This window comes from Pan troglodytes, chromosome 3, assembly GCF_028858775.2.
Source record: "Pan troglodytes isolate AG18354 chromosome 3, NHGRI_mPanTro3-v2.0_pri, whole genome shotgun sequence".
In the NCBI taxonomy this organism is placed as follows: domain Eukaryota; kingdom Metazoa; phylum Chordata; class Mammalia; order Primates; family Hominidae; genus Pan; species Pan troglodytes.
The window spans coordinates 179,321,622-179,348,554 of NC_072401.2; the positions used below are offsets into that span (position 1 = coordinate 179,321,622).

At 36.6% G+C, this 26,933-nt stretch overlaps 1 long non-coding RNA gene across 1 annotated transcript in view; it reads left to right on the plus strand.

Moving 5' to 3' along the window:
- Positions 1-26,933, plus strand: part of AGA-DT (AGA divergent transcript) — a 388,110-nt gene that overhangs the window by 216,295 nt on the left and 144,882 nt on the right. Inside the window, exon 4 of the long non-coding RNA XR_008547667.2 lies at positions 15,164-15,272. This is a non-coding gene — a long non-coding RNA (AGA divergent transcript). The remainder of the gene's footprint in view (positions 1-15,163; positions 15,273-26,933) is intronic.

Here is a 26,933-nt window from a genome sequence, read left to right on the forward strand (position 1 = left end):
GTGGTGGTGCTGCTTCCTAGGATGCGTATGCTCCTTAGAAAGGGAGTTTAAGAGACTGAGGTGTTTTCCTTTGCACATTAAAGAGTAGAAATTGCTGAGATCAGCTCGGTTGTGGAAAACAAGGAATTAAAGACATACACACAGAAATATAGAGTGTGGAGTGGGAAATCAGGGGTCTCACAGCCTTCAGAGCTGAGAGCCCTGAACAGAGATTTACCCACATATTTATTGACAGCAAGCCAGTGATAAGCATCGTTTCTATAGATTATAGAGTAACTGAAAGTATTCCTTATGGGAAACAAAGGGATGGGCCGAAATAAAGGGTTGGGTCTGGCTAGTTATCTGCAGCAGGAACATGTCCTTAAGGCACAGATCTCTCATGCTATTGTTTGTGGTTCAGGAACTCCTTTAAGTGGTTTTCCGCCCTGGGTGAGCCAGGTGTTCCTTGCCATCATTCCAGTAAACCCACAACCTTCCAGCGTGGGTGTCATGGCCATCACAAACATGTCACAGTGCTACAGAGATTTTGTTTATGGCTAGTTTATGGCCAGACGTGGGGGCCAATTCCCAAAAAGAAATATTGTTCAGGTAGTTGGATTTAGGAGACTTCACAGGGTAGAAATTGGGGTCAGAGATGTAAATTTGGGAATCATCAAAATACAGAAAACATTTAAAACCTGGATCCGGGAGAGAGTCTAGTTAGAGAATAAAAGTAGTCTGAGGGCTGACCCCTGGCCCCTGTCATTTGGAGGTCTAATCTGCACTGAACGCTCCATTTGCCAGCATGCTGCTCCAAAGTAGTGCTTTATCCCTTCCCAGGGACCCTGAGAGGAAATTATAAGCATAACTCGACTTACAAAGTATCAAGAAATTATTCAAAATTAATTATATTATCTGGTACATGATTTCCTACTCACATTCTTAAGTGATATTCAGAACACCCTTCTGAATGGTGATATACTCTCTGTAAGATAACTTTTTTTGAAATAAACATCTGTGTATTTACTGATTCAAGGAGCAATTCCTCTTCTTGCTTAGACTGATGTGTGCTTATTTGCAATGTTGAGATTTTATAGTGTAAGGATAAATTCAAATTAAAAATAAGAGATTTAATTCTTTCCGTTGAAAATAAGGAAAAAGACTTCTTCCCACTCTCTTTTCTCAGATAATTTAATTTAGACAACTTGTTTATTCTTTCTCTGTCTTTAAAAATATATTTCAATCTTAAAAAGCTAAAGAATCTCTGGAAGCTTCAGGACCCAGGAATGTTTTGCTCGAGGATCTGAGAACCATCTCTTGAAAATGTAATCATCCTCAAGGAAAAAAGTGTAACTGGACCTAAGTCCAGCAGTCCACTACCCAAAAGCCAGTCTTGAGAGACAAGATTTGGTGGAAGGAAAAATTGGATTGAATCAAGTGCCAGAGGGCTTGTGAAGATGCTGAACTCAAGTCATAAAGACCATCTCAAATTTTAAAGTTTATCATAAGGTTTTAAAAGGGAAACTTGATATGGGAGACATGCAGGACTGGTGCAGAGTGTAAGGTCCGAGTGTCTTTTTCTGCTGGCTATCTTGGGTACTCACCCATCTGAAGATCTGGTTGGCATTATCTTGACTTTAGCCCAATGATGGTGGATTGATAGTTCACAATTCCTCCTAAAGAGAATTCTACCATTAGGGCTCCATGCCTTGTTTCAAAAGATTAGTCTTTTGAGTTTCTTAAGGAAGAAAATAATTAAGTGAGTGTGCATTGCTGGGGCGGGGGGGGGTGGGGGAGTGTCTAGAGAGGTAAGGAATGAAGGGGTGAGGGAAGGAAAGGAAGAAAAAGAGAGTAAGTGATTTAAAAATGTATTTTTAAAACTGAGGTCCCCAATTACAAAAGTACACCGACCTCCCAATTTCTGTGGGAGGGTAGGAACCTGACATTGGTAGGCATCCCACTCCAAGTTGCAAAACTACTGCTTTTCATAAAGATATGAGAAGTTTGTTTTTCCTTTGGATAAAGCCAAAGGAAACACAGATGGCCAGCCCAATGACCAAGAATCCAGGATGAACTATGTGTTGTCACATATGTCACACTGGTGCTGTGAAGTCCTTTGATTTGAGGACTAGTTATTGTTTATCTTGGGAACATATATGTAATGGGTTGTATCTGCTTGGCTATATAAAATGAGATTTCTTTCTGTTTTTGCAATCTCTTAGCAATTATTGTGATGCACATCACGTCCTGGTTTAATGCTATTCAATAATAAAATTATTTTTTCTTTTTTATCTTATTGGAGCAATTTTCTGGGTTGGCAGAAGGGTTCATTTTTAAGTATATTTCTTTAACAATAGTTTTAAAAGTGTGAAGTTGGAACCAAATATTGTTTTAACAGATGAAACGGAGGTCCAGGGAATGTTACTGACCTATCAAGGCTGACAAAGCTGATCAGAGCCATGTTTAGAAGCAGTAGCTACTACTTTCAACATAGTGCGCTTTCTGTACTCCATGGCTCTTGTCCACATTCAAAAGCTTAATTTTTTTTGAGTGTTCCCAATACGCATAGCTAATAAATCCAGGGTAATAGTTTTTTCCATGCTTCACTGGAAGCGAATCAGCATGATTTGACTTCTAAGGTTATTGACATTTTCTAAGTGATGGCTGCTCACTGTAATGTGTACGAACCTATTTAACAGAATTAATGAAAATCTAATCATTTCTGCATTTTGAAGATGCTGAGTTAAGAGAAAGAGAGAAAAACAAAAAAAGAGGGGAGCAAAAGCACTGCAAAGATGAATTGATTTATGAATATCACCCTAGCTATTCCAATAGGATATGACATGAAACATAATTATAAGATGAAAACATACATGTGTAATCTTAATGAGAGAAATTCAGAGAACTGATGCATAACTACAGGATTGAGAGCTAACAAAAATAGAGAGTAATAAATGTTTTACTCCAGTAGTTTTGACTACTCAGGGGAAATAGATTTGGAATATAAATGAGATGTGCAAACCGATCTAACTTGTACCAATATATACTGTAAATTAAAAAAATTAAACAGCCAATTTCTAAACTAGCATAGATGAGAATAAAGAAATGTGAAGGTCTGTTGAATCAATCTTTCAAAAGACTGTGATGCATAAAAAATTGTGCTTAAAAATTTACTTCCATGAAACAGATTCTTAAAAAATATCAAAGGAAAGCTTCTAACCTGCAATCAGGGTACTTAAATTTAGATTAGAAGAGGCAGTTGATGCTCTTTCAATCCATTTTGCTATTATTATGCACGCTAAAGCATTAGAAGGAAAAGAGTTAATAGCTGAGGAGAAGGGGGGCAGGTTTGAACTGAATGATTACCCTCATTTTAATGTGTGAACTTGACCAAAGAGTAAAATATTTGGATTTTTGAGGAAAAAGGGCATACAGGAACAGGAGAGATAATAACCTCACAAATGATTTCACCAAAGTGTTCTATATAATTTACTATTGCAATATTTGTTTTTCAAAAGTAGTATCACGTATCAAAAGAATGATGCTTATTTCTTATCAGTCTGATCTTTGTTAGATAAAGCAAAAACAGTGATGTGCAGAAACTCTTTAGTTTTAATTTGCATTTGAATGTAAGTAAATTAATTAGTATTACATTCACCTCTTTTGCTACTTATAAAGTGGTTTTGTCTTGTGTCGATCTGTATATCTGTAATTTAAATGTTATTTTAAACTCCTAAGTTTCATCTGTAATTCAAATTTGCATTAATTTACTGAACGTGTTGTTATGGGTGGGTCTTTGTTCTTAGGGCTCCCAAGATGGTGGTAGTCGGCTCCCAAGATGGTGGTGGGCCATTCCCAAGATGGCGGCAAGTCTTTTGTTCTCTGACCTGAGGTTCTTGGCCTCACGGATTCCAAGGAATGGAACCTTGGGCCATGCGGTGACTGTTATAGCTCTATTAGAAACTAAGGGTCACAGAGGAGAACTGTGGAACCCAGCGACTAGTGTTCAGCTCGAATAGGACGAACCCGGGTGCTTAGCCATGCAGGAACAATGGCAAGCCTCTAGCCCGAATGGGAGGGGCAATGGGTGCCTCGCTGGATCAGAAACACAGCGGACACCCTGCTGGGTCTGGAGTGGTGGAAGTCAATGGCGGGTCTGTGATGGCTGCAAACAGCAGTGGTGGACAGTGGGGGAAGGCTCAGCTCCAGCAGGAACACAGACCAGAAAAGCATGCAGTTACAAGATTTAATAGAGTGAAAACAGAGCTCCCACACAAGGGGAAGGGACCCAAAGGGGTTGCCCACTTCTGGCTCGAATGCCTGGGGTTTATATCCCAATCATTGTCCCTTCCCCGTGCTCTCAGATGATAGATGATTTGACTATTTCTTTACTTCCTGCTTTTAGCCTAATTGGTATTTTAGTGAGCCCTCTTTACTACCTGATTGGTCAGGTGTGAGCTGAGTTACAAGTCCCATGTTTAAAGGAGGGTGCGGTCACCTTCCCCAGCTAGACTTAGGAATTCTTAGTCGGCTAGTCCTGTCTCTCAGTATCCCAATAAATTGGTGACATATAGAGGTGTGAAGTTTAAAAGAGTAAATCATATTTTGTTTAGACTTGTTATTTTGAACATTTATTACTTAACAGAGTTGGAGGAAGAAATGAACTATGAAAATACTTTAAATATTTGAATGTACTAATGCCTTTAAAATCATTTTATAAATCACAGAACATCCATTTTGATAATAGATACTCTAACACAAAATGTCAATTTTATTGTAATATTGGTAGTGGCAAAATACTTGCTTTGCCATTTAAATAAAATTTAAAGTAAGCCTTCATCCCAGAGTCACATTTTAATAATTGTAAACTAGCAGAAAATAAGAAAACATGATTGAAGCAATTGCATAAGACATATTGAGAGAATCCACATTCAGCTATGGTGTACATGCTTATTATAGGAATAGAGGCCGATTTTAGAAAATGGAGAACAAATTAAGTAAAAAAACAAAAAAAACAAAAAAACTTTATACTCACCAAGTATAGCCATCATAGCATATTTGCATTATGTATATTTCTTGTCACTATTTTTTCTATGCCCAAATTGTGATTAAACTCTAAGTACAATTAAAATGGTTATTTTCAGGCCAGCCGTGGTGGCTCATGCCTGTAATCCCAGCACTTTGGGAGGCCAAGGCAGCTGGATTGCTTCATCTCAGGAGTTAAGAGACCAGCCTAGGCAACATGGCAAAACCCTGTCTCTGCTAAAAATGCAAAAATCAGCTGGGCATGGTGGCAAGTGCCTGTAATCCCAGCTACTTGGGAGGCTGAGGAAGGAGAATCACTTGAATCTGGAGGCAGAGGTTGCAGTGAGAGGAGATCGTGCCACTGCACAGAGGGAACGACAGAGGGAGACAGAGCCTGGGCGACAGAGGGAGACTGTCTCAAAAAGAGAAAAGAGTGATTTTCTAGCTTGATATTATATTGTAAAAATTGTCTCATGCCATTAAAATCCTTCAAACATCTGTTTATACTGCCTAAAATAGTCTTTTGTATAGATGTGCCATAATTATTTTTTGATTATTGAAATTTTGACTTATTTACATTATCTTCTTCTATACACAAGATTATGATGAAGATTTTTTAACATATTTTTATGTTTAAATGTGTGATGATATACTTAGGAAAGATATCAGAATAAGAATAATTAAGTTAAATTACATAGGGATTTGTAAGTATTTTGATACAAACTGTTGAATGCTTTCCAGATGTTCAAACCAATTTATATTCTGTACCAACTTTTCAACACAAAATCATATTTAAAAGTTATTTTCCATATGTTAAAGCATCAGTTTCTTCATTTGCTGCAACAACTACAAAAATACAGTATTAAATATATTCATTAAACAATTTTTTTGTTTAATTGCTTATTCATTATTAGATTTCCCTATTTTTCACATTTATTTTAAGAGTGTGTGTGTGTGTGTGTGCTTATGTGTCTGTATATGAGAGAGAGAATACAATATTAAACTTGGCATTGAAAAATAACCTTCCAATTAAAAAAAATGTTAATTTATGTTCTTTTTGACATTAAGAAGGTTTAGTTATTTTTCATTCAGATCTATCAACATTTTCTTTAATAATTGCTTTTGTTTTTTAAATAATTAACAAATTGCTTCCAATTTAGCAATAAATATTTCTTTAACTTATTTTTTAAATAATTTATTTAAATATTCACTTTTTTGTCTATTTGAAACTGATTTTGGTTTATGGCATTAACACTACTGATTACTATGTTCCTTCTCCATTGGTTCATGATAGTTCTTTCAGCATGAAATCAATGTTTATAACCATTAGAGTCTATTTTATGGCAGTTTACTATATTCCATGAATTTGCCTGTTAAATACGATATTGTAAGAGGTTGTTATTATACTGATTGATTATACACTTTTGTTTTATATAGCCCAATTTTAATTATTTTATAGCTTATAATTTATTTTAATATCCAGAAAGGCATGTCGCTTCTCATTACTCTTTCTTTTCCAAAAATTCTTAGCTATTATTGCCTCTTTATTTTTCCAGGTGAAGTTTATAGTTTTTTAAAAAAGATCAGAAATAAATAATTTGTTATTGTATTGGAAATATAAACTATTTAAAAAAGAACCACAGTAGTTGATCTCCTCATCCAGACTCATGGTAAATCTCTCCATTTATCAAAGACTTACTTAGACTTACTTATTATCTCTGAGGAAAAGTTTCAGGGTTTTATTTATATGCACATAGCTTGAAGATTATACCTAGACATTTTATGTTTTTCTCTTTCTGTTTTTTTTCTGAACTTAGATGAATTTATGTATTTGTGTATAAGAAATGACAAAATGTTATTTAAAAATGATTAGCAACTTTCAAAAATGGCATTTTTCATATTGGCGAGCTCCAGGTGAAACTGGTATAGTCATGTGTTACGGTGGGTGCTGAGGTGGGTAGTAACTGCTAACACTTATTTAGTGCTTACACTTTGCTAGACTTCATCTTAGCAGTTTCTTTATTTTTTTGAGATGGAACCTCGCTCTGTTGCCTAGGCTGGAGTGCAGTGGCTCACTGCAACATCCACCTCCCAGGTTCAAGTGATTCTCTGCTTCAGCCTCCCGAGTAGCTGGGATTACAGGCGCCCGCCACCATGCCAGGCTAATTTTTTTGTATTTTTAGTAGAGATGAGGTTTCACCACCTTGGCCAGGCTGGTCTTGAACTCCTGACCTTGTGATCAACCCACCTCAGGGTCCCAAAGTGCTGGGATCATAGGCGTGAGCCACCGAGCCCAGCTAATCTTAGCATTTTCTAAGTGTGGTGTCATTTAGACTAAGCAATAGCAATATAAGGCAGGCACTGCTATCACAGAAAGTTCAAATTCAAGTAAAATAACCCAAGTTTAATTAAGTGGTACTGCTGCCAGAACTCAAAACTAGGCAGTCTAACTCCACAATCTGTGCCAGTAATCATTAACTTTTTGTTTTTTTATTATAATAGGTTTATTGAAATAGAGTTTATACACCACAAAATTTACTTACCTAAAGTGTACAATTCAATTGTTTAGTATATTCACAGAGATGTGCAATTGTTAATCAATGGTAGGACATTTTATCACCCACCAAAAATGACCTGTACCTATTAGCAGTCATTCTGCATTTTCTCTTTAGCCATTTCCAGCCCCTGGCAACCACTAAACTACTTTCTGTGTCTATGGATTTGCCTATTCTGGATGTTTCACAAATAGAATAATAAAATATATGACTTTTTGTGACTGGCTAATTTCACTTAGTATGATGTTCTACAGGTTCACCCATATTGTAACATGTATTAGTACTGAATACTCTTTTATAGACAAATAATATTCATTTGTATGATTAAATCACATTGTTTATCTGTTCATCAGTTGATGGACATTTGGGGTTTTTCTATTTTTGACTGTTATAGATAATGCTACTATAAACATTATTATTATTACTATTATTATTATTTCAGACGGAGTCTCACTGTCACGCAGATTGGAGTGCAGTGGCACGATCCTGGCTCACTGCAACCTCTGCCTCCTGGGTTCAAGCAACTCTCCTGCCCCAGCCTCCTCAGTAGCTGGGACTACAGGCCTGTGCCACAATGCCCAGCTAATTTCTGTATTTTTAGTAGACATGGGGTTTCACTGTATTGGCCAGGCTGGTCTTGAACTCCTGACTTCAGGTAATCCGTCTGCCTCGGCCTCCCAAAGTGTTGGGATTACAGGAGTGAGCCATTGCGCCCGGCCTATAAACATTCTTGTTCAAATTTTTGTGTGGCTGTATGTTTTTCCTTTGGTATATACCTTGGAGTGAAATTGCTGAATCATATGGAAACTCTATGTTTAACATTATGAGAGATTGCTGAACTGTTTTCCAAAGCACTGCACTATGACACATTTCCATCAGCAGTTTCTGAGGGTACTGTCATATTCTGTTTGTGCTGCTATAACAGAATACCTGAGACTCTTCTAATTTATGAAGAACAGAAATGTGTTTTCTCACCTTGTGATCCGCCTACCTTGGCCTCCCAAAGTGCTGGGATTACAGGCGTGACCACTGCGCCCGGCTCAACTCTGATCCATTTTGAGTTAATTTTTGTGTAGCATGTGAGGAAGGAGTCCAACTTCCTTCTAATGCATCTGGATGTCTGGTTATCACAGCCCTATTTTCAAACCAGAATTTGATGTTGTCAATAACTAGTCCAGTGTCCTTTATCATACATACATGAATGCATACACATACACTTACATCCTTTAATAGCTCCTGATTTCTCTTAGTGTAAAGGTGTAAATCTTTAACATGATTTACAAAGATCATGCTCATGCCTGTCAAATTACATGACTGCAAGGGACCATTCACCTCCCGGGCTTCATTTGGTTTTTTAGCTCTTGCCGCCATTGTCATCAATTAGATGCCTAAGAAATGTGTTTTCTTTCACTACTGGGTCTTTGCACATGTTATGCCATTCTCATGAAATTTTCTTTCCTTTTTTTCTATTTTAATCACTCACACTCATCCCTCAGAGTTCAGCTCAGTTGTAATTTCCTTAGGTAAGCCTGTTGGCATTCTTCCTTAAGTCGAATCTCCCTAGAGCACTGGTGTACCTGCCTGTGGCTGTATTAAAACAAATTAAGCTTACTTTTGAGATTTTTAATTTTTTTTGTGTCTCCCACATGGGCTTATGTAGTCCGGGACCATGTTAGCTTTTTCACTTCATTATATTCCCACACCTGGAACTCTGTCGGGACCCTAGTTAGGCTCTATTAATATGGATTAAAATAATGAATGAGAACACCTCCTCTATGCAGCAGTTGTGGAATTCTTTGTTAGGATTAGGGTGGTCTTGTTTGCATCTGCTGTTTCCATAATTTTTTTAGAGCAACAATTTACTGAGTGTTTGTTGTGTGTTTGACACTGTTCCAAACGCTTTAGATGTAGTAGTAAACAAAACAAAAATGTCTTCACTCATGGAACTTATCATGGAATACAGATCATAGGTGATAAAACTGAGCATAATATATAAGTAAGCTATATTGCATATTTGAAGAATACATGGAGATTTGAAAATGGAAAATTAGAGCAAGTTAGGGAGTTTGGATGTAGGTAAGGAGAGTTGCAGTTTTAAGTACTTTGGTTGGGGTAGATTCTGTTAAGAAGGTGACAGTCAAAAATGTGAAGGAGGAATTTAGCTTTACAGATACATTGGAGAAGAGGGGGATTTTTTTTTTTTTCCGGGCAGAAGGAACAGTTAGTACAAAAGGCCTGCTGCTGGAAGCACATTTGGTATTGGAGCAAGTATGAAGAGGTCATTGTGACTGGAGCCAAGTGAATAAAGTCATCAAGAGAGCAGTAGAAGAGGGATTCTGAGATGTAAAAGGTGGGGAAGGGAGTGTAGATTATACATCCTCTCTGAGGCCACAAAAGGAATTTGCCAAGATTGATGTGGAAAAACATTTCTGGGTATTTCATCAGAGTGGCATGATGTGGCTTATACTTAAATGATCATTCTGGCTGCTGTGCTGAAGATAGACTGCAGGGGATAAGGGTATAATGAGGTGGATGAGTTAGGAGGCCTTTGCTGCAGATTACCTAGATAATACCAGGGGAGCTGTTGAGAAGCGGCTGGATTCCAAGTATATGGTAAAGGTAGAGCCAAAGGGTTTTCTGACGGATTGGATGTTGTCCTGAATCTGTAAATATCATTTTTAAGCTGGTCCAAATCACAAGTCAATCCATGAAAGGTTGCTTCTAAAATGTTGAAAAATTTTCATTCAGTTCTACTAGTTATTAACTTAATATCTAGAATGAAAATGTTATGAAAAAAACCCTAAACAAGCCAAAAAAAAAACCCAAAAAAGTGAAAACCCCAAAAATACCTCCTCCCTAAAATGCTTACTTGTTTCTTCAACTGAATGAAAACCCACTGATTTTTTAATAACATTATGCACATACTCTAAGATTGGCAATAGAGGAAATATTTTCTTATGCAGAAGCAAGATTCTAGTCATCTCTCCACACTACCCTAATTTTTTTTTTTTTTAATAATATTACCACTGTCACTGTCTTCTTGATTTCAGGAAAGTTGTTTCTTCCTATTTAACCTCTGGCCTAAGAGGAGGAGGTTGGGAAGACACACTTTTCTTAATTCTTTTTAGCAACGTATAGGCCAGGTGAAAATATTTCAGTAAGACTCAACTAAATGTTTGGAGAAGACAAGAAAATATAAAAACATGCAATTAGAAAAAATAGTTTACAATACAGAGTTTTACTCAACTATTCCTTGAGGTTCTGTTTTTTTTTTTTTTTTTTTTGAGATGGAGTCTCGCTCTGTCGCCCAGGCTGGAATGCAGTGGCATGATCTCAGCTCACTGCAGCCTCCGCCTCTCGGGTTCAAGCAATTCTTCTGCCTTAGCCTCCCGAGTAGCTGGGATTACAGATGTGTACCACCACGCCTGGCTAATTTTTGTATTTTTAGTAGAGACGGGGTTTCACCATATTGGCCAGGCTTGTCTCAAACTCCTGACCTCGTGACCCACCCACCTTAGCCCCCCAAAGTGCTGGGATTGCACGCATTAGCCACCGCGCCCGGCCTCCTTGAGGTCCTGGACAGAGAATATTCCTACCACAGTCCTTGGCTTCATGTGAAGTCTTTCATCCCTTCACCAAAGAAGAGCCTCAACTTACCTGGGCTCCTTGGTGTCTGAGTCCTATAGAGTGAGACTCAAGAAAAACAAAATGACTTCCTGCTCTGTTATCCAAACCCTCTTTCCAACTTACTGTTTCCCCTTGAAATATCTGCCTTTTCCAGTGTGATGAATAGCATGGCTTTTCAGGGATAGAGAAGGATAAGAAAGTGTCTTTACTCTGGGCAACCCAGACATTCAGTCAGTACACAGGACATTAAGCTAGCATCTGTACAGGAGACACAGGGACTAACAAAAGAGTGGGTGGTTTTAAAATTGTATTTAATTAATTAATTTATATTTTGGCTACAGATGGTATTTCTGAGGAGATCAAGGTGATTTGCTTTTCTCTAACATAGTGTGAAAATTAATTTGTCTTCACAGAATTGGAAAAATGAATGTAATTTGACATATGTCTTGAGTCTGGTTGGCTTCTGAGAAACTTGTGTGCATATCATCAGTATGCATGTTAAGAACTGATATGACCCTACTTCAGCATTGTGAGAAGACATGCATTCTCTTCTTATAAATAATGTGGATCTTACATGTAAAGTATTATAAAGATTAGCTGTTTAACAACTTAAATAAGCTTGTGAATAATAAATTAATAACAATGTTATGCTAATACGTAACTATGATATTTGCTGAACAAAATAAATTTGCCTACTTTGGAAGCAGATTGGGTGGTTTAATATACCAGCAAAAGAGTGTTTTTAAAAAATATCAAAGTTCTGTGAATCAAAACGTTTATTTTAGGACAGTTAGTAATGTTTTGTTTGCCAACTTATATTACAGTCTCTGTCTTAAGTGTTTCCTTGCAAATAAAATGACAATACTGCCTTACATTTTATTACTTTAGAGTTTGCAAAATATCTTCATTATAATATTTCATTTAGTAGACATGCCTATGGGAACATTACTTCCAGAATTAAAAACATTATTTTTGTTTTGGTATATTTTTAAACTACAAATGATAGAAAGGCAAGTAAATGTAAGTTTTTCTCTAGTTATTTGTTCAAATGCTAATTTAAAGCATTTGTACATTTCTAATACAAACATTCCTTATTTGAGAAAAAATGGATTTCTTAAAAACAAAATGCATTTTAAAGCAGAGAGACAGGGCATTGAGCTGAAAATGGTGGCTGGAAGTTGGGATCTGTAAGAGAAGTTGAATGTGCCCCGAGGCATAAAGCTGCTAATTTTGTTTTATTGGATTTTACTGTAGCTATTAATATATTTTGCTGGAGATTTATGTGATCAATTTATCTTATGGCCAGAACTAATTCCCTTAGTATATTTTATTAGAATATGTGACTTTTTCTAAATTTAGCTTTATTTTTCATATTTTCCATAAATGGCAAAGATTCTATGTTTCCAGACATGTTAAGTATTGCAAGAATTATTTGAGCACCTAAAGATAAATAATATCAAAATAGTGTCATTGTTTCCCTTAGTTTCTCCTTCTCCCCCGCAAATAAACCAAGAGGTATTTAGTTATACTATTGCATGTCTCTAGCTTTATCAGATTCTTCCATGAAAGACAAATGGATTACATTTTTGGTTGTGTGGCCCTCGTTGCCCTATTGCACTTTTGATAATATTTGCCTGTGACAAGTAGTTATTTTTCATTACCACATTCAATCATGGGTAATAAAATATTTTAATAATGGTGAATGTGAAGTTAATTAATAACCTGCAGGTATGGCAGCTGGACAGGATTGCTCTCCATCTCAAACACAAGGAAAACAATTCCATCGGTAGTTATAAATTTGCATATGAATGTCAAATATATGAGGTTTTGAATAAAAATCATTTCTGAGTAAAAGTGTACATCGGCAAGCTGTATTTAAGTTCCGTATTTATAGATAAATTATTTCAGAATATGTTAGTTACTATGACAATCATAATCAGAGTTCTTCAGTTAGGGAACTCTTGTAGTGCGTCAGTAGGTATCAATATTGAAATATTTGATATTATTTAACATGTTTTGCAACTTAGTTGAATGTATATGTGGTTTTACATATATTTAAGACATATATTAGTGAAATTTATTTTGGAATGGGTTGTTGCTTTATGTATTATAAATACAGAAATATTATGCAAAGTAATTTTAGGTTTATTGGCATGCAGCGTATCTATATCTTCCTTCCTTCTTTCTCTCTTTGGTTCCTTCCTCTCTTCCTTCCCCTCTTTTTTTTTGTTTTTGTTTGAAACACAGTCTCTCTCTGCACCCAGGCTGGAGTGCAGTGGACCTATCACAGCTCACTGCAGCCTGGGCCTCCCAGGCTCAGATGATCCTCCCACCTCAGCCTCCAGAGTAGCTGGGACTAAAGGCATGCACTACCACACCTGGCTAATTTTTTTGTATTTTTTGTAGACCTGGGGTTTCGCCAGATTGGCCAGGTTTATCTCAAACTCCTGGCTTCAAGTATTCCACCTGCCTCAGCCTCCCCAAATGCTGGGACTACAGGCATGAGCCACCATGCCTGCCTGGCCTCTTCTTCCCCGTCTCAATCTTCCTTCCCTCTCTCTTTCTTTCCCTCTCTCTCCCTCTCTCTTCTTCCTCTTTTCTCCTTCCTCTCTCCCTCCCTCCTTTCCTTCCTTCCTTCTCTTTCTTTTCTACTTTTTCTTTCTTTCTGACTTCTAATACCCATCTTGTTTTTTGCAAAGTCAGCAAAAAACAGACAAAATAATAAAATCTTTAGTAACTTTTTCAGTCATTTTCATGTATTCTCCCATATGTGGCCTTCTAGAAAAAAGAAAAGGCCATTGAAAGAGTGGAATAATATTCTTCTTCTTCTTCTTCTTTTTTTTTTTTTGAGACGGAGTCTTGCTCTGTCACCCAGGCTGGAGTGCAGTGGCGCGATCTCGGCTCACTGCAACCTCCGCCTGCCGGGTTCACGCCATTCTCCTTCCTCAGGCTCCCGAGTAGCTGGGACTACAGGCGCCCACCACCCCATCTGGCTAATTTTTTTGTATTTTTAGTAGAGATGGGGTTTCACCATGTTAGCCAGGATCGTCTCGATCTCCTGACCTCGTGAACCGCTGGCCTCGGCCTCCCAAAGTGCTGGGATTATAGGCGTGAGCCACTGCGCCCAGCCGAGTCCATTTGGGAATGGCTCAAGTTGTTTACCCATGTGAGACATAGAATTTTTGATTCTCTCATTCTGTTATAGATGCATTGCTTGTGTTGCTCAATCTATTCTTTTTAGGTATGAAAGGGACTATCATTGTTATTGTTCATTACTTATTAGGAGAGGAGCAGGTGATATAGAGAAGTAACAAGGCCTGGTCAGATAGGGCCCTTCCTTGTGGGACCTTTGAAAGGCTTTCATTTTTACTGTGAGCAACAAGGATTGTGAGCAGAAGAGTGACATGATTGGAATTACATTTTATCCCTTTGGCCACTGAGTTTCTAACTCACTATTGAGGGAAGGGTGAAAGCAGGGAGGCCAATTTGAAATCGATGAAATAATCTAGGCAAGAGATGATGCAGGCCTAGACCAAAATAGTTGCTGTACAAATGCCATGAAATGCTCATATTTGGTGGGATATGGAGTGAAGGTAGGAGCAAAATTTTACTGACGGACTAGATATCTGTCCTTAGAGAAAAGAGGACCCTGGATATTTTCAAGACTTTTACCCTAAACTACTAAAAGGTTAGCACTGCTGTAAAATAAGATCAGAAAGACTGCGGCAAGACAGGTATAGGGAAAGATCAAATTTTCAGTTCGGAAGATTTTGAAGGTGGACTATCTCTTAGCCATTTATGTGGTGATCTTTTCTAGGTAGTTGGATATAGGAATTTTGAGTTCAAGGGGCAGTTCTGTCTGGGAGATTTAAATGTAGGAAACATCACTTAACAGTGTATTCATAAATCATTATCTAGGTGAAATTACATAAAGATAAAAGGGGATGCACTGAACCTGATGGTACTTTCCTGTACAGTTGAGAAAAGGTGAAATCAGCAGAAGACCAAGGGATGCATTGGGAGGAGGAGAACCAGGAGGAGGACCATGTAATGGAAGCCAAGTGAAGACAGTGTTTCCCAGTGCTGGTGAGTTAAGTAAGATGAAGACTTGCACTTGACCATGTAGCCGTGTGGAGGGTATTGATGATTTCTGGTTTCCCAGAAGGGACAATAGAAATAATTACATATCGATAGAGGAATCCTAAAATTACACTTTGTGATTTTCCTCACCTTGAGAGCTCTTACATCTCTGGCAATGTCTAAATCTTTTATAGATATTGACTCATTTACTCATCCATATAAACTATAAAGTAGAATCCCTTATTATCCTCACTTTAGAGATGTGAAAACTGAAATCAAAGAAGTTAAATAATTGGGCCATGTTATTACATGGCCAGAAAGTAGCAGAGCTAAGATTTGATCTCAATTGTTCTGATTTTAGAGTCCACAGTCTTAAACACTGCACTATATACTAGCTATGAAATAAAGGAAAGTTAAACATGATTTATATATGATCCTAAGTAGTAGAATTTATATAGGATTTTTGTATTTTTATGTGATCTATATTACATATTATTCTAAGTAGTAGGATAAAAAAGCAAAAATGGCTACCATGTGATCATCAAAGAATGCTAAGTTCAGAATGTTTTAGTATCATATATTTTTTTCTAAATATTTTTTCCTTTAATAAAGAGTTGAGCCATTAACTATTAGGCATTGTGTTTTTGTTTGTTTGTTTGTTTGTTTGTTTTTTTGACAGAGGTCTTGCTCTGTTTCCCAAGATGGATTGCAGTGGCCTGATCATGGCTCACTGCAGCCTCTACCTCCCAGGTTTGAGCAATCCTCCCACCTCAGCCTCCTGAGTAACTGGGACTTCAGTCATGTGCCACCATGCCTGGTTAATTTTTTAAACTTTTAGTAGAGACAAGGTCTCCCTACGTTGCCCAGGCTGGTCTCGAGCTCCTGAACTCAAGTAATCCTCTTGCCTTGGTCTCCCAAGGTGCTGGGATTACAGGTGTGGGCCACTGTGTCCAGCCAGCACTGGCTTTTAATAAGTGTCACCGAAAAGTAAGTCGGTAAGAAACAACCCTCATCTCCAGGTGGTAGTAACTGAAAATGAAAGTAACAGAAAGTGAGAACATGGGGTGTGATTCTTGTAGTCTGTATTTTGCTGGTTTTTATTAGTTTTGAGCCTCAATTTGAACCTTTTGTACTGGAATCTAAAGATGAAGTTTCCCTGATGGCAAAATTACAATCCATCACTCACTAATGTCATTTCTTCCATGAGTCACATCCATCCTGAAGGAAAGTGCTTGAACTAGGAATGTGTACCTTTATTACATGTAGGAGCAAAGACTATAATCCTATTATTTACTTCACCCCCATCTAATGCCTCTTAGTAATAGGGATGTTTATTATTTTTTAAACCAGAAGTTCACTTTATTGTATCCATGTAAGTCTGTCTAGTTAGATTGGAGTAAACTGAATCCACTTCTGGCCAACTCAAGATACAATTGAAACTTAACTGAATACGACCATGCACCGGTCATAATGGTATTTTGGTCAAGGATGGATTGCATATACAACAGTGGTAATATAAGGTAATAATGAATGGAGTTGAAAAACTGCTATTGCTAATGCTGTCATAGCCATTGTAATATTGTAGCACAAGACATTACTCACATTTCTGTAGTGATGCTGGTGTAAACACACCTACTGCACTGCCAGTCATATAAAAGTATGGCAATAAAATTATGTACAGTACAAAACACTTGATAATTCTAATAAATGGTTATATATTTATTATACAAAACTTTTTACCATTATCTTAGAGTGTTCTATTTCTACTTAAAAAAAAGTTAACTCTAAAATAGCCTCAGGTAACTGTAAACAGCCTGTTAAATAGCAAGTCCTTCAGTAGGTATTCCAGAAGAAGGCATTGTTATTACAGGAGATGATAGCTCCATGCGTGTTGGTGCCCTGAAGACTTACAAGTGGGACAAGATGTGGAGGTGGAAAACAGTGATACTGATGATCCTTACCCTGTGTAGGCCTAGGCTAATGTGTGTGTTTGTGTCTTCGTTTTTTTTTTGTTTTTTTTTTTTTAGATGGAGTCTTGGAGTCTTGCTCTGTTGCCCAGGCTGGAGTGTAGTGGCGCAATCTTGGCTCATTGCAACCTGCTCCTCCCAGGTTCAAGTGATTCTCTGGCCTCAGTTGCTCAAGTAGCTGGCATTACAAGTGCATGCCACCATGCCCAGCTAAGTTTTGTATTTTTAATAGAGATGGGGTTTCACCATGTTGGCCAGGCTGGTCTTGAACCCTTGACCTCAGGTGATCTGCCCACCTCGGCCTCCCAAAGTGCTGAGATTACAGGTGTGAGCCACTGTACCAGGCTTACATCTTAGTTTTTAATAAAGAAGCTTAAAAAATAAAAAAAAATGCAGAAGCTTATAAAATAAGGATATAAAGAAAATATTTTTGTACAGGTGTACAATGTGTTTGTGTTTTAAGCTAAGTGTTTCTTCAAAAGAGTCAAAAAGTTTAAAACATTAAAATGTTTATAAAGCAAAAGAGTTACAGTAAGCCACAGTTAATTTATTATTGAAGAAAGAAGAATTTTTAAAATAAATGTAGCGTGGTCTGAGTGTACAGTGTTTACAGAGTCTACAGTGTTGTACAGTCATGTCCTAGGCCTTCACATTCACTCACCACATTCACTCACTTGCACACCCAGGGCAACTTCCTGTCCTGCAAACCGCATTCATGGTAAGTGCCCTGTCCAGGTGTACCACTTTTTATCTTTTCTACCATATTTTTACTGTACATTTTCCATGTTTAGGTAAGTTTAGATACATAAATACTTACTATTGTGTTCCAATTGTTTACAGTATTTAGTAGAGTAACCTGCTGTACAGATTTGTAGCCTAGGAGTAATAGGCTATACCATATACTAGGTGTGTAGTAGGCTACACCATCTAGGTTTGTGTTAGTACACTCTATGTGGTTTGCACAATGACAAAGTTGTCAGAGGACACGTTTCTCAAAGTATATCCTCATCATTAAGTGATGCATGATTATACTTGAGCTGTAGAATGCTGATTACATCATTTGCCTGATCTCAAAAGCTCATTGAAACTTCCTATTCTTTCATGAGTTATATCCATTTTTTTCAATCAAAACATGAAATACTCCATCAGTCTGTATCCGAATTAAGTATATTGTCTGCTGTTTCCTTAAAATGAACACATTTTCAACTCACTGCTTCAGTCAGCCTTAATCTTTGCTTAAGCAATTTTTTTCCAATCTCTATTCCAATCATAGTCATCTTTCTTTTCAAGTCTTTCATTAGGAGAACGTTTTTCCTTAGAATTAATCACATTATTTCCTATTTCTGCCTCAGTGTTTAAAAACTTAATATCTACAGATTTTATTGTACTTCACTGTGTATAACTAAATTATAGCTACAGCATTTTAATCCACTCAGACCTACTATGACACCTTAAGAAATTGAACTTCTGGGCCGGGTGCAGTGGTGGCTCATGCCTGTAATCCCAGCACTTTGGGAGGCCGAGGTGGGCGGATCACCTGAGGTCAGGAGTTCGAGACCAGCCTGGCCAATGTGATGAAACACCATCTCTACTAAAAATACAAAAATTAGCCAGGCATGGTGGCAGGTGCCTGTAATCCCAGCTACTCGGGAGGCTGAGGCAGGAGAATCACTTGAACCCAAGAGGTGGAGGTTTCAGTGAGCTGAGATTGCACCACTGCACTCCAGCCTGGGCGACAAGAGCAAAACTCCATCTCGAAGAAAAAAAAAAATTAAACTTCTGGTGTGTAACAGGGAGTTATTGAGAAATTCAAACAGGTAATGATGTTTGAGGTTTTTGAAATGTGAGTGTAGGAGCGGTATAGTGTTTGGATTGGAGGAGGGATAGACTGGCCTCAGGTAGGCCAGTTAGCACAAGACTGAAATAGTATTGTCAAGGAATGATTAGCCCTGAATTACAGAAATAGCAGTAGGAGTGGGAAAATACTGAAAACATTTGGGACATGTCCAAAACATTTAACATTTTTCTCTATTATTCTAGCAGGTTGGAAGACATGACAAGTGAAAATCTCCCCTCTAGAATCCGTTTTCGTCACCTCTACTATTGTACTGCTGGTTTCACATATATCTTATAGATTGAGGGAGCTGGGCTGGGTGGGGAGACAGGTCTCTTTTCTGGCTTTCTAATTCTGCTGTATATCCTGCAATGGCTTAATTTATGGTGGCTGGCTTCATATTGAACAAAGGCCCTGTGACCAGGTCATTTTCTGGGAGCAGAAAGACAAAGAGGAATTTCGTTCTTCTCCCTAAACTCAGCACTGCATCAACCTTGATGCCATCTATTTAATGGGCATAGTTTTTCAACCTTGTTTATTATGATGAAGTTTCAATTGCTAGACCCATTTAAGACTTGTAGGAACAGAATGTGTCTTCTTGCTTCTAGGACGGAGTTCCTCTCCTGGTTTCTTCAAGACTTTATTTCTAGTTCAATTCCAACACCCTGCGCACTGGGACTCTGCTGCTGAGTAATAATGCCTGTGCTCTTCTCCAGTCACAGGCCCTTGTTTTTGCATTTCACAGTAACTGTTCTGTGATAATTGCAAGGTCAGATTTTCTGGTCATTATCTGTTGCTGACTTGTATTTATTTCTTCACTTATGTGTTCAAATATGTTCAGTTATCAAAAACCTATTTTGTATAAATTACTCCACTGGCATCAAGGAGAGAATGCATAGAAATAAAAAAATTCCCTGCCCTCAGTAAACTTACACACTGGAAGAGTTGACTGAAAGTTGGTTTCACTGCCTTTCCAGTCTGACCTGTGAGAGATTACCATAGATTCTTCACTCTAAGTTCTTCTATGAAAATATTACATATGTAATACATAAAAATATTAAGTTTTTATATAAAAATGAAAATAGAGAAAGTAGAATAAAAAAGTAGAAGCTTTCTCCACTCACAGATGCATATACAAACATACCCGTTCTTTGTAGAAGGAACCATTATGAAGAATTTCATGTGTCCCCCTACACTACTTTTTCTTTGGCTTTAGAAAGTATATATTTATGTATATTAAAGCATATACATTTTTATACATAAATGAGTTTATATTACTATAGAGCAATTCTACTTAAAGCATGCTTTCAGATTTCAATGAATCTTTGTTTTAGATACCTTCCGTTAATTAGATTTTGCAATACTTTAAAGTTAATCAAATAAGGCAGTGCCACCTAATTATAAAAAGCTAATACCAGTTCTAAATTATGTGCTAACGCTATTCTAATATAAAATACACATTAAGCCAAACTCAAAAACTCTACCTCTTAAATTATTAATGTGTGATGCTGGTTAACCAGACAATTTTTACATTGATTTGAACTCAAAGAAATTATCTATGTAAAGTGGCTTAAAGTGGAAAAGTCTCCTTATTTTGATATCAAAGTCGTAGGGAGGTGATAAATATTTTTGATGTCTTTGGAAAAAATCAACTCAATAATGATAGTATTTTAATTTGCAGTGGACTGGAATTCAAGGTTCCATATAAAAAACTGTAGTTGTTTATAAAATAGTCAGAATATTGTGGAACATTGTAATATGCAATGATATGGCTTTTATGCAAACTAGGTACAAGCTGATGGCTCTTTCCTTTGTGATTGAATTATTTGCTCCACATATAGCCTGTTCAATCTTGAAAATTAAGTCAAATCCCAAGTATTTTCTCTTCCCCTGATCACTTAGTTATAAGAAATATTCGTATATTCTATTGTGCATTTCTTAGTTTTGATCTTCAACCTTAAATACCTTGGCTTTGCTTTTGTTACATAGTTTTAATTTACTGTTTAACTTGAATTATGCCATTATACTAAAAGGGATTAAAGAGAATATAGCAAATTAAAGTGTGGATTGGATGGTAGCTGTTTTAGTGTAATACCAAAGCTGGGTTTCCACAAGTATTTCCTTTTATTTCTATTTTGTTCCTTTTATTGCATTAATTTAATTTATTTTCTTATTTATGTATTGGTTAGCTTTAGTGATATTTGTTCCTTGGCAACTCTAATTTATATAGCCTGTATGTGAGAACTGAGAATGATAAGAAAAAAAAAAAGAATGATCGTAATAGAAAGGAGAGCAATTGTGTACAACTGGAACTTCTAATATTCAATGACATTACAATTTCAGGTTTATATTAAGTTCTCAGATTAGAATTTTATATAAAACATTGATGCCTATTAAAATAATTATTTGATATAGAAATGATACATTAGTATAAATTCTTGAATTATCAATTTATAAGGTTATTAGTTGGATACATATTTATAAGATATCATATCATCATCCAATAATTGTATTATTTTACAACTTCTCTAACTTAACCACTGAACACCCTAAGAGCCTGTTGACATGGGTTTTTATCATTTCTGTAATCTAGTTGGATGAGTAATGTGCTAATCTTTGATGAAAAGTTATGCTTCTTTTTAGGGGGCCGCAGATGGTGTGGAGGTAGATTGGTTAATTTGTGTCACGGTTTTAAACAAGGATCAGGAAAAATATGTTTTCACAATAAAAAACATTTTTTCAGAAAGAAAAACGTATGTAAGAGTGAGAATCGTATGCCTCAATCTAGCTTTGAGTTTGGAAATTATACATCAAGAACAGAGTGGATAGAATCAAGGCAATATTTAAGGTTATTAAACATAGGAAACAGATTATAAAATGGAACAAAGATCCTTCTTCATGGCTATATATCAAATAACATCATTTTAAATTTGTATCTATTTTGAATTGCTGGTAATGCTGCCATCTTGTTGCTGTACTACAAGATGAATAAAGAGCCTGGAAATAGTCAACATTTATTAGCAGGGTTTTCAAAATATGTTCTTAAATTTAAACTTCATCACCTTTCATGTGCCACTTATTATCTCTTTTATTATCTACCTCACCTAAATTCTCTGGAAGCTGCTTGGTAAATTAAAAGGAAGATATTGAGCATATCAATAATTTTTTAGAGCAAGCATTAAAATCCAGTGGTGTGTAGTAATAGATTTTTTTATGGGAGATATTATTTAGCTTTCCCTTATTGCTTCTAGTTATTTATGTTCAAGAAAAATGTTTAGAGAGGTTCAATAGATGTCTATTGTCCCCCACAACTCTGACCCCCATACTCTAAAACAAGAATATCTCAAATCTAGGGTGTTGAAGAAAGAGGAACAAGAGGGTATCACCAAAAATTTTAATCACTTATTTGTATGTTACGTTTCACAAACTACCTTGAGAGACTTAATTTTATATAATGCAGATGTTAGTAGTTCAATCTCTAGAAGCAGAAAGACTGGAGTTTGAAATTTGGTTCTGTCACTTTTCCCCAGTGTGATCTTACACCAATGATTCTAGTCCTTAATTTCTTCATCTACAAATTGAAGAAAATACCAGTTTTTACTTTATAAAGTTGTGGTGAGCATGAAATAAATGTTATTGCATGTAAAGTTTATAGAAGTGTACAGAGAAGGCATATCAAAAGCATACATATTAGCCATTATTTTAATATTCTAATAATTTGTTAACCTAACTTATTTACCACCTAAAAAATTTGGTTGGTTTCCCATTGTCTACCAGACACAGCCTGAGCTCTTTGGTGGACCATTTATGACACTTTATAGTCTGATCCTGAGCTCTCTGTTGTACCATTTATGACACTTCATAGTTGGATCTAAACATCCCTTTCCATTCTTACCTTCTGTAAGTACCAAAAAGGATGTGGGTGAGTAAACATCACACACTTTTGGATATAGCTTTACAACACTATTCATCATTTCTAAGTAGATCATTTCCAAATGACATGATCTGTTTGCATAAAAGTGATCTTTGCCCATATTGCCTGCTAAATGTTTTCCACTTGCCTCCACTGGGCATGGATTATGACTTAGGTTAATTCTTAACTCTTCTTGTAAACCTTTCCTTGTTCTGGGTACTCCAGTCATAATTAATTAGTTTGTCTTTTGTGTTCTTATATAATTTAAAAAATACTTATATTTCAGTGCTATAACCAGTACTATGGTAATTTGTAACAATTTATCTGCCACAAAATTGTAAATTCTTCATGATCTTGAAAGGTTCAAGCTCCATGTCTTGTATTTATCACAGTTCCTAGGACATAGTAGGCATTTGATAATGTTTTCAGAAACACAAACTCATGGAAATTAAGAAAAATGGGAGACATATTAAGAACTTAATAAAATCTTAATAAAGATTACTATGTACTGAATGATGGTGGCTCCCCCAAATTCTTATGTGGAAGCCCTAACCCCCAATGTGATGGTGTTTGGAGGTGGGGCCTTTGGGAGGTGATTAGGTTTAGATCTTGAGACAGAGAGCCTTATGATGAGATTATTACCCTTATAAGAAGAAGGAGACAGAGAGCTCCTTGGAAGGGCCATGTGAACGCACAGCTAGAAGGTAGTTACAAGCTGGGAATTAGACCCTCATCTGGAAATAAATCTGCCATCATCTTGATCTTGGATTTTCCAGTCGCCAGAACTGTGAAAGACAAGTATCTATTGCTTAAGACATCAAGTCTTGGTATTTTGTTTTAGCACCCCAAGAAGGCTAAGAAAAACATATTATTTGGTGTTTTCATATTAGGTAGAGAAACATTTTTTAGATGAAAGCATGTCTATTTTGGGACTGGGATCCTCAAATAGAGGATATCACTGTTTTAAAATTTGAAAACTTTAATAGAAGTTAATATAGGCAAAATAAAAGAAACATGTTGATGATCAAGTGATCAAGGCAGGCCGGAGTGAGGTATAAGAAACCTAGTTTATAATACAGTGGATAGTAAATAAATATTTGTAGATGACTGCCCCATAATGAATGGATGCATTGATTAATAAGTGAAAACCTAGTAGGCCTCCCTCTACTGAACTTCAATGTTGGCATCATGAGATGTCTCACTTTTAAAAAAATGTTTCCCATTGAGTTTCTCTTATTCTTTGTCAGTTGAAGAATATTAAGTTAGTTCCATCGGGTTTAACCTCACAACCTTGCACATTTCTGTAGTTATTCCAGATATGAAGTTCTGTTAAGTTAGTCTCCTAGCAAGTTGTCCATTAATTCTGAATTCAGACCAAACTTTAAAGTTATCAATAGGAATAAAGCTAATGAAGTCTATAGTTCCAAATAAAATTGATGATTATTCATTAAATTACCAAGAGAGAAATATCCAAAATTTTCAAGGCAATTATATTTATGTACATGCATTTGACCACAGATTTTGAGACAGGTACTTCCCAATATCATTGCATTTTGAACGATTAACTATTCATGATTTCATATATTCATGCATTATCAGGTCATTTATTTTAATTAAAATAATGTAACACCTTCCAATGATTAATAATAGGATGTTTCACAAAAGTAAATTCTACTTTATTAAAATCATAAAAATTATAGTAATAGATTAATCTCCTCCATAAGTTAGCTGCATAAAGTGCCTTCACCAATAAATAAAACTGTTCCTTTTCAAGATTTGGGGTTTGTATTTCTTGACATTATGAAATAGATGCTTCCTTTTTTTTGGCCCTATACAAGCAATTTATTGAAATCTGTTATAATTTGAGCTAAGTCTATATTGGGCTTATTATCCTGCCTCCATGCTTGAAAGAAAAACAAAACAAAATACAGTTTCTTTAAAATAGTTGCTCTGAGATTACTTCCAACTTCCATATATAACGCGTGTCATTATTTTTTACTTACTGCTTCATAAATCAATGCTTCTACTTATATCTTTTCTCTATTTTTCCTCTCTTTTATAAAAATCATCCAGGTCTATAATACTTCCTCCAATTCTTGCTCTAGGATGGGATCTCTGTGTATTACTAGGAAAAATACAACTATAATTTAGTATTTATTGTAGGAATGACAACTGAGGAATAAAATGCCTCTAACATTGCATCCAAATAATCCCAGATGAGGATCATTTTCATGCTTAATAAGTAGCTCTATTCACTATATCTTGTTTTGTTTGTTTCATATTTTTCCTGGTGTGGCGGTCTTGTAATAACTTTTGGCTCTAAAGTATGCTGTTGTTTGGTTTTAATAAGACATCAGCTTGCAGTAAAACTGAACAGATGCGATTTAAAGTGCTGATCTATCTTGCAGATCCCCATAAACTTGCATTCCTATTTCATAGGCATGAATAGGAATGAAACCCAGTGCAATTGTAAGTAGAATATTCTATTTCTAAGTTTTTATACCCCAACACCACTACCTCCTCCCATTTTTCATGGCAAACATTTTCTTTGATAAGAAAGCCTTCATTGTAGGAAACAATCTCTCATGGGCTGATTTATCTGGATAATTTTTTGAAAACTCATGTTTACCATGACAGACTCTGCAGATTACACTGGGCTGAGAGTCAAAAAATTAGCAGTGGATTTCTCTGTATAGTAGACATTAGTACACCTTTTTTGTTCAATGAGCTACTTTAGCATATGGGATGTAAAGTTCCACTGTGTGATTATGTCTTGAGCTAGCTGAGTTATAGACAGTTCAAGTACTTTTTGATAGCGGATATATATATATATTTTTTAGATGGAGTCTCCCTCTGTTGCCCAGGCTGGAGTGCAGTGGCACGATCTCGGCTCACTGCAAGCTCTGCCTCCCGGGTTCACGCCATTCTCCTTCCTCAGCCTCCCGAGTAGCTGGGACAACAGGAGCCCGCCACCACGCCCGGCTGATTTTTGTATTTTTAGTAGAGACGGGATTTCACCATGTTAGCCAGGATGGTCTCGATCTCCTGACCTTGTGATCCGCCCGCCTCAGCCTCCCAAAGTGCTGGGATTACAGGCGTGAGCCACTGCGCCCGGCCTTGATAGTGGACTTTAAATAACCCAGCTCAGAGCACTTAACATGTTCTGCTGACTTCCTGAGGGTTACTTACTCACATATTTTCAGCATAGGCTTAATGTAGCATCATGAAAGGACCATACAAATGCTCAAAGATTGTTTCTCTAAGAACATGTTTGGATTTTTTAAAGGAAAATATGCTTATTATAAGTGTTAGAAGTTGTCATAGCACGTGCCTTGTAGTCCCAGCTACTCGGGAGGCGGAGGCTGGAGAAGCGCTTGAACCCGGGAGGCGGAGCTTGCAATGAGCTGAGATCGCGCCACTGCACTCCAGCCTGGGCGACAGAGTGAGATTCCGTCTCAAAATAATAATAATAAAGAATTGTTATACCAAATATGGAATCGGTTTACCATCAAATTCTAAGCTGCTGAATTGGGGAGGAGCATTCATTGTGTTACTCTGGAAACATCACAATTATTTTTTTTAAAAACTTTTAAGTTAAATTGGATCTGGCAACTTTTCTAGTTGCCTAAAGGTAAGGTGTCGTAAACCTGTCGTAAACAGTGAATAAGTGACAGCAAATTTGGGAATAGAAAAGGAGAAAATAGTGATCCTACAGATTAAGTATACCAGATATTTGTCAGCATTCAGGAATACCACATTTATTCAACAGATGAAAAACTCACATAATCCAGTGGTTTCCAATGTCCTCTATAACAAGGCAGCTTGTGTGAGACTAACCCTCCCCTAAAAAATAGAAAAGATTAGTACGTGAGTCCACTCTTTTAAAGCATTAGGGAACCACCATGGCAGACAGAACTATGGGGCTACAAATTCTGGAAACAAGGGAGGCAGAT